This window comes from Crocuta crocuta, unplaced genomic scaffold, assembly GCF_008692635.1.
Source record: "Crocuta crocuta isolate KB4526 unplaced genomic scaffold, BGI_CrCroc_1.0 scaffold409, whole genome shotgun sequence".
Lineage (NCBI taxonomy): Eukaryota > Metazoa > Chordata > Mammalia > Carnivora > Hyaenidae > Crocuta > Crocuta crocuta.
Genome location: NW_027528006.1, coordinates 610,141 through 619,280, shown reverse-complemented (window position 1 = coordinate 619,280; position 9,140 = coordinate 610,141).

Below are 9,140 nucleotides of genomic sequence, written 5' to 3'. Positions count from 1 at the left end.
GTTAGAGAGAGAATGATAGAAAGAGAGAGAAACAGACTCTTAGCTATAGAGAACAAACTGATGGTACCAGAGGGGAGGTGGATGGGGGGATGGGTAAAATAGGTGATGGAGATTAAGGGGTGCACTTGTCAGGATGAGCACTGGGTGATGTAAAGAATTGTTGAATCACTGTATTGTACACCTGAAACTAATATAACACTGTATGTTAACTATATTGGAATTTAAAAAAATTAAACCACTGAATTCTTACTAAGATGTTTTGCAGATGATGATGTTTTCCGTATGAAAAATCCATATATATGTGTATGGATATATCTATTTTTCTTTTCTTACAAATAAGTATGAAAGAGTATTTAAACACATCAGATATTAAGACAGAACCTTTCTCAGTCTGAAGACTCAGAGATGGGTAGAGACATGGACTCCTTTTACTATGCCTTCTCTCTTCTTTCACAAGGTGCTTGGAATAAATTGTACAGGGTGCATAGTCCCTTCGAAGAAAACCTTGAAAAAAGAGAGAATGTAATACCTCACCTCCATGTAATGGAAAGTGATACTTCTTAAAGCAAAGGTTTTATTTTACAGAGGACCTACAGCATGTATTCCCACAGGTATAATGCTGACTTACACTGAAACGTTCTGAGATATCTACTAATTAGGTACTAAAGTTTTTGAAGAGAAAAAGATTTGTAAAGAAAAAAGTTGCTTACATCTTTCAAGCTACCATTTACATGGACAGTGATGAGTTATGCAGGCCAAAGGGTCTTAGCTTGCTGTTGTTTGAGAAATAATGGAAGCGAGTTTTGCTGAACTATTTTTTTTCCATTTAGACTTTCTTACAGCTTCAATTGAAAGAAATTCTCATGAAGGTTTTAAACAAGGAAGCATGTTTAAATTTAGACAGTGGCATTTTTTCTTTTATTTATTTTTGTAGAGAACAATTGTACAGACTGATATTGCTTACAAGGTCTATTAACTGATTCATTCTTTAGATATTTAGTCTAGATTCTAGTTGGTAAGCCCCAGGGTGAGAATTTGTTCAAGTAAAATAGGAATTTGTCTAAGCCAGTATTTGCTTGAATCCCCTCAGCATTCTGAATTATAACCATAGAAATAAAATATTTTAAACAATATCACTGAGTCAGTATTTTTTAAGTTTTTGAATTTTTAGTGTTTTTAATGAATATCACCTTTTTAAATTAATCTTAAGACTGTGATATTTATCATTATTCACAACAACTATTTTGTCTTTAAAAATGGCTGACATTATATTAAGTGGAAGTTAGGGAGTCTTGACTGGATCGTCCCACTGAGTTGGTCTGTGTGTGACTTCTCTTAGGCCACTTAACTTCTTTGTGTCTCACTTTTCTTCACGTGCACAGTGATGTTAATAAAACCCTTTTCCTACACCACAACACTGGGAAAGACGTATGAGATACTATTTGCTAAAGAATCTGAAAAAGATGAGCCTTTAAATATAAGTGATATAATTGTGATGTATTTAGTTTAGCCCTTTGTATTAACCAGAATATAATACGTGATACTATTGATGCTATCAATTTTAACTATTTATTTAAAACTAAGAATATACTTAAATCTTGTGGTGGTCCCAAGAAGCAAGGTGGTATGGTAGAAAATGCATAGACTTGATGTCAGGGAGAAGATTGTTGAAATCCTGGTGCTGCTACTTATTGGTGAAAGGATCTCTAACAAACTGTCTTCTCCAATCCCCAGTTTCCCCACCTCTAAAACAACAAGAGTAGTGTTTATCTAATTGGGTTTTTACACAGATTTAATGGGGTTCAGTGTTGGCCATAATAAGTTTTGACTACTTCCAGGGATAGGAACTTTTAGGAAGTTAATTAATATATGAACACAGCAGTTAATTATTTAACTAATGTCTGGGAATGTAGTTTCATCATTTAAAAAAAAACTATGTGACTAGTAGAGTAATCTGAAGGAATTGATGCTCCTTGAAGCACCTGAAATAACTAGGAAGGCAGCAATACCTAGGTTTCATTCCCTAACAAAAGAGTTTAAGGTTTTTAATTCCTTAAGAAAGATTTTAAGATTGACATATCCAGATATTAGCCAAATTGCAAAGTTTTAAATAATGAGGTATTTAGCCAAGGAGTATATGATCACAATAAAGAAATGGCTGCAATAATTTCCTGCAAGTTGAACTAAATTTCTTTTATTCCATACTAATTTCTATGCACAAAACATTTCTAGTCCCTAAGCTTTTTAAGATAAAGGTTTTTATGTATTTACCTTTTATACAAATGAACAAAATTATATGCAGTATTAAATTATTATCAGCTGTCATTATTTTATGGTGAGTAGCTGTTTTTATTCATCACTTGCTAACTTGAAGAAGTTTTAATTTAAGTTTCAGCAAAAATTGTTAAGAATTTGATGTATTTTCTTATTGTTAGATTTTGAAGAAATGAGGCAAACATCTCTTTATGATAATAGTAATGATCTGGTATGATATGTACCATTGTAATAATGGTGGCATAATGGTGGTAGAATCCTTAATTATCTTTATTATTTTTTATTATTTGGGGCCTTTAAAATTTTTTTTCTATATTCCCAATTAGAAACTAAGAGTCACAGATAATGACCTGTTTTAGTGAGTGTAGTTCCATTCTCAGAAATGGAACAAGAGTCATGCTTCTTCATGACATTGGAATAAGGTATTTGGGAGTTCTTAGCTGCTCTTGACTGTTTGAAAAATATTTATTTTTGAAGCAACTCACTGAAGGGCTATGCTAGGTTTTATAAAATGTATACTAAGCATTCAATGCAGCTTTAAAAGTTGTTTTTTAGAAAAATGATTGAGCTGTGAAAACTAGTTCTAATGCATAAATATTTCCATGGTAATTTCGGTTATTGTAGATGAAGATTTTCAGAAGAAAGTGGAAAACTAATTTTGGGGAAAATCATTTTATACATTTATTCAGTATGTCCATAGTAGATAATAAAGTGATATAAGAAATAATGGAAATATCAAATGTAAACTTAGTTAGGGAGTTCATTGGAAACTGAGAAAAATTTTAGGATTCATTTATGAAATAACAACAATGGACTTAGAGTTAAAGATGAAAGGACTTCCCTTGAATTGGTGATAAAGAATATGATGCCACGTCTAGTGTCAGAGTCAATGATTCAAGTAAACAGTGGAGTAACAGCATTTTTGGTACATAGCTCTTTCTGAGAAAATGCAGTAAGATACTATTTTATTGATGCTTTCTTATGACATGATATCATTCCATATACATGGTTTTTGTAGGCAGAAATTATTTGTACTGGAGATGAGCAGGCCCAAAAAGAAGATCCTTTTGACCCAAAAGAATTCTGCAACTAGAGAGTATGCCATATTTTTAATGAAAAAGGACTTGTCATCTTGCTGATCTGTTTCAGGATAGAGATGTGACTATCTTAAATTCACAGGGAAAGCTGAGTTAAAGCAAGGGTATTTGTGAGGGTTGGTGTTGGGGGATTATTGTCTTTACTCTTGGGCAAACAGAGAGGGGGTCTGACTCCAGTTATGACCCGGGAGGGCATATTCCTACAAAAAGAAATTTTAAAAGTACCTGGAAAGCTAAAAGAGAATTAGACTCCTTGTTTTTTTCTTTTTTCCGTATTTTTTGATAGCGTTAATATTTTGGGCATATTCTATAGGGGAAAAAGAGATATTCATGTACTACACACTTAAAAATACCTTTTTAGGGGAAGCCTGGGTGATTCAGTCAGTTCAGCATCCAACTCGATTTTGGCTCAGATCATGGTCTTACAGTTTGTGGGATTGGGCTCTGTGTTGGGCTCCATGGTGACAGTAATGCGACTTCTTGGGATTCTCTCTCTCCTTCTGTCTCTGTCCCTTTCCCCCTTCTCAAAATAAAAAAATAAATGTAAAAAACAACCTCTTGAATAGATGTTGAATGAGAGTAGATAATATGGAACAGTTAGGACCCTGGATTATCTTTACTCTTGTAAAATGTTAATGTTAAAAATCCCCACTTGTCCTTTCTGTAGTGAAGTGTTGATTTGGCTACAGAACATTAAAACTGCTGTTACAGCTAACTTCAAATAACAAAGAGGTATCTATATTAAACTTGGAGATATCTAAGTTCAAGTTAAGAACCATTAAGATTAGAGTCAAGTCAATCCAGAAATAAAACCACAACTATATGGTCAAATAATTAATCTTTGACAAAGCATGAAAGGATAGCCAATGGGAAAAAGTCTATTCAACAAATGATATTGGGAAAACTGGACAGCAACATGAAAAAGAATGAAACTGGACCAATTTCTTATAACATACACAAAAATAAATTCAAAATGGAATAAAGACCTAGAATGTGAGTCAGGAAACCATAAAATGCCTAGAAGAGAACACAGACAGTTACTTCTCTGACATTGGTTATAGAAGCTTCTTTCTAGATATGTCTCCTGAGGTAAGGGAATAAAAGCAAAAATAAACTATTGGGAATAAAAATAAAAAGCTTTTGCACAGGGAAGGACATGATCAACAAAACTAAAAGACAACCTATGGAATGAGAGAAGATATTTGCAAATGACATATCTAATAAAAAGTTGGCATGAAGTATATATAAAGAGCTTATAAAATTAAAAATGGGCAAAAGAAATGAACCGACAGTTCTTTAAGAAGACATCCAGATGGCCAACAGACACATGAAGAGATGCTCATCATCACTTAGCATCAGGAAAATGCAAATCAAAACTACAATGAGATATCATCTCACACCTGTCAGAATGGCTAAAATCAACAACAGAAAACAACAGGTGTTCGAAAGGATGTGGTGAAAGAACATTCGTGCCCTGCTGGTGGGAATGCAAACTGGTGAAGCCACTGTGGAAAACAGTATGAAGGTTCCACAAAGAGTTAAAAATTGAAGTGCCCTATGATCCATCAGCTGAGCTACTGAGTATTTACCCAGATACAAGAACACTAATTCGAAGGGATATGTGCTCCAAATGTGATATATATGTATATATGTATGCATATATATTCAATAGAACAGTATTCAGCCATAAAAAAGAATGAAATCTTGCCATTGGCAATGACATGGATGGAGCTAGAGAGTATAATGCTAAGCGAATAAGTCAATCAGAGAAAGATAGCTACTGTATGATTTCACTCATATGTAGAATTTAAGAAACAAAAGAAACAGGCAAAGGGAAAAAATAAAAGAGAGAGAAAGACAAATCAAGGAACAGTCTCTTAACTACAGAGAACAAATTGATGATTATCAGAGGGAAGGTGGGTGAAGGCATGGGTTAAATAGGAGATGGGGATTAAGGAGAGCACTTGTGATGAGCACTAGGTAATGTATGGAAGTGATGAACTACCATATTGTACACCTAAAAGTAAATATAACACTGTATGCTAACTAACTGGAATTGAGTCAAATCACCTTTTTTAAAATAAATGAATCTTGTTTTAATGAATATGCCTATTTTACAAAAGTAATTGAGGCAGAAAAAGTGAATGATGCTTATGAGCTTTTCTAACAGTTTTAATTGAGTTTTAAACTCTTAATTCACTAATTAAAGGAGACATGGTGGAATACTGGCATATTTTGTCTCTCTAGTTATTAACAAAGCAATTTTCAGTAAAATTATTAAAGCAAACTTTAATTATTTAAACATATATTTATAACATAATCTTAGTCTTCATATATTAAACTTAAAATTGAAGTTTTTAAAATAATAATTCCAGACCTTTATATTTCAATATCTCAAGAGGTGAATGGACCAGATAAATGACTATCATTTACGGTAGGTAGGTGGCTTGAGGGTATAAATCTTTAAATCTAAGTCAGGCATGGAAAGTATTTTGATATATAACCTGGTTCATTTTTTCACCTCAATTTTCAGAAATTAAAGAAATCACATCAAAGAGTAAAAGCATTTTGAGTACACAAATAAAAATAGAACAAGACAAGCTAACCACTGGATGGGTAAAAATCTACTTACACACACACACACATACACACATCTCTGATGATTTGTCTAGATACCTAAGGCATTTTCATTCTTTAAGTTCATTTTTTACCTGATCATTAACATTACCTTCAAGGACTATTTGAACCTTCTGTTAAGGCACAGTTATTAAACTAAACCCCCTGTTCTTTTGGAACCACTACTAAATCTTTTGTGGGTGATAAGAAGTACTTATCCAGGTATAAACTGGTCCCCCAAATGAAAATGGTAGAACTAATGGGGCAAAGATTAATATCTAAATTAAGGCAACTAAGCTAGTACATATTTTTAGGTTAATAAGTACAATTGCCTTAACTTTAGAATATATTACGTATTCTGCACATATACACTCCTGCACTCTCCTGACAAACTTGGCTTGTATACAAGTGACACCCCCACTGTGGCAGTTTTAAGAGTTAAAATGGCCAGAGAAATTAACAGTGCTGATAGTACTAAGTTACACATTTAAAAGGACACGTTTGTCCTGTGATATCATTTCCCAACAAGGTTATCATTGAAACTTCTTCCATCTGAAAGAATTGTATTTCTGTCAGCTGAAGTAGCTGACAACACAGTGTGAGTTGACGTGCAATTCTTACGTTCTTTCTTTCTTTCTTTTTTCCTTTCTGGAGTTCTCCTAAAAGATTTTAGTTATCTGTCATCAGACACAAGTTTAGAATCTCCCAAGCCAAAGCAGCTTGGAATGTGTTGGTGAAGAGGACACTCCAGACAGGACAATATGCTTGTCTACAGGGTGAGCTGAGGAAGAATGCTAAAAGGCTGTAGCAGTACTGCTTTGGCTGGTGTGAGCCTTGGGGGGGAGAGTGAAGCCACTGGGCACGAATCCTGGTGCTGAAAGGGTGCACTTCAACCTTTCAGTTTGTACACAAGCTTCAGAGCAACAGCATTATCTGGCAGTTGGCCTTCTTATGCCCAATTTCCAACCCACAAGTAGGAGTGAGGTTGTTGAGGATATCCTCACCCTTAGAGTTATTCACTTTGCATAATGACTCTACTTAGCACGTTAGGAGGGAGTGCTGATGTCTAAGTGCCCATCTGCTCTATAGTCATTACTGTGCACTCTTCAATTAAGCAGTCCAGATATGACTTCTTTCAAGATAAACTGAAAGTGACTTTGGTAGTGGTTACACGGTACATTTGTCAAAATTCAGCTAACACTTAAAATAGGGGAATTTTGTTGTATGTAAATTATACCTCAATAGAGTTGATTAAAAAAAGAGTTTAGGAATCTTTAGATGTGAAGAACTGTTAGCATAAAAAAAAAAAACTGCTGTCAACAGGGACATTCTAATTTCTGTTATTGTTACAGATATAAACTTTTTTTGAGCATAGAATGTATTATTTATAAGAAATGGCAAAACCAGCCCATGATTGACGTTCTTTACGATGATTTCATAAAACAGCATGGCTTCCCCTTTCCCATTGTATTCCCGTGGAATTGTCCAATGCACACCACCTAGTAGATACTCAATAAACACTAGTGGAATCATTGATGTCTGAAATGATGTCTGAATTATTGATACTGCACCATGTAAGTCTCAGGTGTTTTGAATGATTCAGAGAACCATGCTGAAGGAAAGGTTATGTCTTGATTTATGAAAAAGGCTTCGCTAATTTGGTTGCTTTTACAAAACATTTATTTTAAGTCATTTGAGTTATGAAGTCAAAAGAGGGAAAAACAAGGTAGTTGAAAGGGATAGGTGAATCTCCCCCATCAAAGGATGGAAGACGGTGGATGGTGCTCACAATATTTGGAAAAAATATTTTGGGGGTGTATTCGAGGCTTTTCTACCAATTTTGCAACAGTTAAGGTTGATAACTCAGTTGTGTATCTGACAATTAAGAACACAGGCCTGGAGACTATGTGTAAGGAGGAGGCAATGCCTTTTGCCTTTTGCACCATGTTTAGCTCTCACCTAAACACAGTGAAGGCGAATGGACTGCAGCCATCAGTTTGCTGTGGTACAATTGAAACTCTGCACCAATGGGGCTAAATACTTAGAATAATTAACTGAACGAGTTTCTCAAAATGTTTTCAAGTTAAGATTTTTGCCCAGAATGTTTCCAACCTGATGTTAGTTATAACTATATTTACCTTGTTTTCTTGTAATGAACTCTTACATGAGTAAGTAAAATCCCTTTACTTAATTTTTATGTGAAAGCCATGTAGACAGAAAGGAGGGGAACAAAAATAGATAAGGATTGCAGCCATCACTAACCCTGTGTGGCTTAAAGTTTGGACCTAATGTTCTGTCTTCCTAATTATGTTAACTTTCATTATAGACTCATTTCATTTTCAGATTTCTCGCTTACACTGGCAGCTGCTTCATAGCTGGGACAAGTTTAATTTTCCTTGCACCACCTACAATGTCTAGCACATAATATGATGCTCACAGAATATTTCTGTAATGACTGAATTACTATATTAACAAATAAATGCATATGTACAAATACTTCCATTTTTTTTCTTTTGTTACTAGAACCCTCCAAGTTTACACTGAGCCCATGACTTTTCAGGTAGTTTCCATTTTTCTAATTTTCTTGCAGCTAATTTTGACTATAATAATAAATTCAGGTCATTCTGCTATTATCAGAAAAGATGCCTGCAAAGTTTGATATTTCCAACTGAAGACAGACTACTGGCTTTGGGATTCCACTCTTTTATTAATGTTAAAGAATTTTTTTTTAATTTTTGAGAGTGAGACATATCACGAGTGGGGAGGAGGGTAGAGCAGAGACAGAGGGAGGCACGGAATCCTAAGCAGGTTCCAGTCTCTGCACTGTCAGCAGAGAGCCCAATGCAGGGTTCAAACTCACAAACTTCAAGATCATGACCTGAGCTGAAGTCAGACACTTAACTGATGGAGCCACCCAGGTGCCTCAGCACTCTTTTCTTATGAACGGGAACACTAACTTGATTGTGAGTAAGTTCCAAACATGCAGAGGAGGATAATGTCCTACAAAATGACAAAGCATGAAGATGGAAGGCATCTGGATCTCTGAATGATAACTTGTAGCACCATGATCTTTCAGCCTGGACCACCCAAGTGGGACAAGAAGGAGAAGTAAACATCTCTTTCGTTGAAAGTATTTTATTTGGGAGTCATTGT